Source organism: Polistes canadensis, unplaced genomic scaffold (assembly GCF_001313835.1).
Source record: "Polistes canadensis isolate GaletaPanama2010 unplaced genomic scaffold, ASM131383v1 scaffold_44, whole genome shotgun sequence".
NCBI classification, from domain to species: Eukaryota; Metazoa; Arthropoda; class Insecta; order Hymenoptera; family Vespidae; genus Polistes; species Polistes canadensis.
Window position 1 is genome coordinate 646,515 of NW_014569591.1, and position 4,855 is coordinate 651,369.

The window sequence follows — 4,855 nt, forward strand, 5'->3', positions numbered from 1 at the left end:
AGAGAGAGAGAGAGAGAGAGAGAGAGAGGGAGAGAGAAGTTTAAAGAGTCTCCTAACCTGATGCGCGTGTATACGCATACTTTAGGGATATCAATCGACCCTTCTTCCTTTCCCTTTCCCCTTCTTCCACATCATCCTAATGTGTCAGCACCATTTCCTATCTCTTTCACATATAAGTTTTTATTTAACGTTTACAGAGATTACCTTACGAAACTTATATTCCATTCTTATCGTTGCATAACCACAACACACTCTCATAGATTTCTTAATCCTGTTTAATAAGTTTGTTAAAAAGTATAAAAGGAATAATATTTTTTAGAAGATTCGAGTAGATTATTCTGTTAACAAAATCTTTTTCCCCTTTTCTTTTTCTATTTCTTTCCATGGAAAAACAATGTAAGATCGTTCATTTGTCGCGTTTAATTAACGTTTGGGGTTTTTTTTTTTGGTTTTAGGGAAAAATTTATGTCGCACTTTTGGCAACAACGACGAAACGAGCAAGTTACTGCTTCGCATTCGGGGATATAGATCAAATCGAAAAAAGGATGAACGTCGTAGTAGAAAAAGGCTAAATGGATTTCGACGGCTTTCCCATACGAATTCTCTTCCTCGCGTTTTCTCTCTCTCCCTTTCTCTTTCTCTTTTTCTTTCTTTCTTTCTCACACATATACTACTTTTTTTTTTCCTTTTTTTTCCTTCTTTTTTTTCTTTTTTTTATCAGAACTCGAAATGCACGACATCGATGCATTTGCAGAATGCACGCAGTACCATTTATCTACTTTCGACAGACGGTATTTTCGGATTTCCATTTTCACAAATCCCTCAAGCTGCCATGTCATACTAGCAGATAATCATATCGATCGTTCGTCACCAACTAGTTTCTGTCTTTCTTTCTCTTTCTATTTTTCGAGCTTCATCGAGTGCCAACCACTCTACACTATTTTCATGCGAAGTATGTTTTCAAATGATGGAAAACGGAGCTGATACGGTTCGTCATTTTGCAGTTAGTTCCTTATGACCGATTTATCGTTGAAATTTCTATGTTATTATGGACAAATTATCGAATATTGTTAATGATTCGAATTAATAAAAAAAAAAAATACACGAATAAAATTACAAGATAAAAGAAGTATACATAATACTACACACCATGGGAGGAGTCATTTTATTAAACAACGAGAAAGAAAAATAAACGAAGATCATTATCGTACGACTCTGATTTATTTCCTTTCTTTCTTTCTTTTTTTTTGTTGTTTTTTTTTTTTTTATTTTTCGAAACGAGACAGTAGCGAGTAGAGAAAAGTCGATGGTAAAAGTTCCGAAAGGCGCTTTCCCTATCGGCAGGAGGACATTTTATAAAGAAACTTTTCGCAATGAATCCCCATGGGGAAAGTTTATCATTTAGGACAAAGGTCTGCCGCATGGTGGTAGCGTACACTCGAAGGACTCTTTTGGACTTTTCTTTAGGGGAGGATAGGAATCGAAAGGTGAGACAGCAAGAAAATAGACAGAGAAAAAGAAAGATAGAGAGAGAGAGAGAGAGAGAGACAGACAGAGAGAGAGAGAGAGAGAGATCAAATGAGAAAAAAAGAAAGAAAGATAGAAAGAAAAAGAATAAAAATAAGAGAAAGAGTAAGTAAGAGTACCACCGTATGTTCTTCGGTTGGTCGGACGGTAAACCCCGGTGGTAAAGATGGGAAACGATTTTTCCCTCTTCCGATGTCTCCTAAGATCTTCTACTTCTAAGATCGTAGAAGACATTGCAGTAGTTTTCTTAAGAACTTCCTTAGGATGAGCTGGGTGTGAGAGAATGTAGAAGGAAATAGAAAGGAAGAGAACATCAGCAACATCGTTACCGGTCATCCTTGTCCCCATTGGTAGTATATTTAAACGACCCCCCATCTCGTTATTTCTTTTTATTTTCTTATTTATTTTAACAATCTAGAGAGAGTGTACGGTTTAATCGAGAAACTAGTAGGAAAAACAAAAAACAACATTTCTCTTTGCGAATTTTTTCTCAGGTTTTATCTAACTTTGTTATATTATAATAAATATATTTACACGTAGAATCTTATTTCTATCATACGCGAGACATCGTTTTACGAATTTAAAATCCGTTCGGATATTTCCGCGAGAGTAGTGTGAAGTCTTTCAATTTTCTTTCAAAAGTCATCCGACTTTACTTTACTTTCCGTTTCACCGATCATCGTATTCCATCGTGCGAAAATAATCTTCGACATTTTTTTTTTTGTTTTTTTTTTTTCAATGCACCATCGTGATCATCCTTAAAGTTTTTCCCCGACAAAAATATCTTTAACGTTTCACGACTTTAGGACCAATCTCGTCGTAGTCGAAGTTTCGATTATCGTTTAGATCGCTATCGAAGAACGAGAGATAGGAAAAAGTTAGACTGTAAAGAAAGTGTTTGAAAAAAAAAAAAAGAAAGAGAGAGAGAGAGAGAGAGTAATTCTAGCAACGTTGTTGATAATTTGAAACTTTTCGCAGAGAAATCGAATTTTTCCAAATGAGATGAGGCAGGGAATGGGAGGGGAAGAATTTAAGAAGGAAAAACACACATAAAGACAAATAATTGTTTCTTAAAGTTTTTCATTTTCTTCAACTGGATCACGCGTAAAAGCGAATAAACAGAAAACTCTGTAGGAACGATCCAGACCACGAACGTTCGTACGTGCGTCGAGAACTTATATGTAGAAGGAAATAGAGCAAAGGGACAAAAAAACGATTTTCCCGTCGCCCAACGTTTTATCGTTCCATAAAACAATGCGACCGTGCATGACTGCAGTTAAGAAAGAGAAAGAAATAGGAAAGACAAGAAATACGTGAGAATTACGATCGAAGGAATTCAAGGTAGCCATTATTCGACTACCTTACAACGAAACTAGAGCTTTCTCATTCAGGCTTTTGTAGTATGTACAATATGTGTATGTACGTAAGTACGTACACATATATATTTCGGTTCCGTTGATGTACGCGAAAGCTTAAGTAAGATTCGTAATTGGATGCTTTTCTTGTTAGAGAAGAGTTCATCCTTTTGGTGTCCTCGCGTTTTCGTTCCGAGTAAAACGGATTAAAGTAAATAACAAAATAAATATATAGAAGGGAAGAAAAGTAAAAAGAATAAAAAAAAAAAGAAAAAAAAAAGAAAAAGAAAGAAAAATGGTCTTATCGAATTTCTCACGCCAGCAACGAGAGAGAATTTTCTTTAGCTTAGCAAGAAGTCTCGTTCGTTACGTTCACGGAAAATGAATTCGTTTCTACCAACGATTCGATTTAATTCATTCGACGTAGGAGTATCTGCGAAGACCCTTACCAAATGAGCCAGGGCTGTCAAAGACTTCGACGTAGATGAGAGCTTTCAAGCTTTCACATAGCGTAAGCTTACTCGTGCTTTCCCTTTTCTACCAACCCGACATGGATAATAATAACACGAAGCGTACGATTCCCCCCGAAGGTTGTAATCTATTAATCATAACTCCCCTGAAGTGTAGCCAATTCATCAGATGCTCGATTCCATGAGTAGAATTCTATCTTATTTAATTAACAATCCTTGGATACAATATTAATACGCGTTGTCTATATATATACGTTGCTGATACTTACGAACGATTTAGAAACATGAATTAAATTTTTTCTTCTAATTTTACTTACTGGTACATTTCATTTCTTTTTCATGATTTCGAATTTTGAGTAGTTTCTTTTAGCAACTAAATTTATATCGTAGGGAAATACGGAATCAATGTTAAATCGATAAATACTATTATAGAAACGTTGATTTTCTCCACTTGCATCGCGTGAAATTGTTCACAGCCGTAGAGTAGGGCGTGGTACTTTGAGAAAAGGGAAAAAAAGAGAAAGAGAGAGAGAGAAAAGAAGAAATAGAAAAATATAGAGGATACGAGACAAACGTCGGTTTGGATACAATTCCTGGCTAAAAGAAATCACAGACGGCAAGCAAAAGAAAAATCCAATAGCCGTAGTAATCTAGGAAGAGTTGTTCCTAGTCGTAAGGGAATTGTGTCCCTTTTCGTTAGCCAAACATCTCTTCGTTTCACTTGCTTGTTCGTTTGTACGTACGTATTAAAAAGAAAAAGGTGCAGGATCATTTTATTTCAGTCACGTACCACCTAAACGTTCCAAGTTATCGTCCTACGGTGAAAAGTACATTTTTCGGAGTGAAACAGACGGCCATCTCGGTATCGTTTGGCTGACCTTTTTCTATTTTGTCAGTTTGGCTTGATGAAAAGGAGCAGAACGTGAACTAAAAAAGAAAAACAAATAAAAATAGTTGCTAGACGAAAACTACTTCAATTATTATCGGTTCTTCCTCGTTCCTCTTACCTTTTATTTCGGCATACGTTACTTATTTCCATCCCTTGTTATCTTATACAATCTTTAAACCAAATTCCTACTATCTCTTTTACTTTCGCACTATTGGAAAAAAAAAAAACACGATCCGATAGTGGTGATTTTCTACGCTTATACACATGTATGCATGTGTACAATACATCGGTCCACGACTACTAGTTTTCATTTCTCTCCCTCTCCCTCTCTCTCTCTCCTTCTCTCTCATTCTCTCGTGGTTAATGCTCAGCTGTATCGCCTGTAATTGAACTCGAGCACGCGGCCACGCAACAAAAGCCGCCGTTGCACCGGATTCGAATGATGGTTTAACATGTCGTCACCAGCCGTCGTCGTGTTGTATCTGGTAGGCGTGCGGCGGGTAATCATTACGATCGTACACGTAGCCCGCGGGACGCGCGTTACTCTCTGCCGGAAAGCCTGACAAGTAGAGCAAAAGAGAGAGAGAGAGAGAGAGAGAGAGAGAGAGAGAGAG

The 4,855-nt window shown here is 36.8% G+C and overlaps 1 protein-coding gene and 1 long non-coding RNA gene across 6 annotated transcripts in view; one reads left to right on the forward strand and one right to left on the reverse strand.

Annotated features, from left to right (window-relative positions):
• Window positions 1-4,855, forward strand: part of LOC106785027 (autophagy-related protein 16-1) — a 384,411-nt gene that overhangs the window by 64,182 nt on the left and 315,374 nt on the right. The gene's annotated exons all lie outside the window — the stretch shown is intronic.
• Window positions 1-4,855, reverse strand: part of LOC106785028 — a 64,541-nt gene that overhangs the window by 58,661 nt on the left and 1,025 nt on the right. For all 4 annotated transcript variants that reach the window (XR_001381483.1, XR_001381480.1, XR_001381482.1 and 1 more), the window contains exons 2-3: window positions 4,360-4,449; window positions 4,143-4,279 (exon numbers count right to left, since the gene is read on the reverse strand). This is a non-coding gene — a long non-coding RNA (uncharacterized LOC106785028). The remainder of the gene's footprint in view (window positions 1-4,142; window positions 4,280-4,359; window positions 4,450-4,855) is intronic.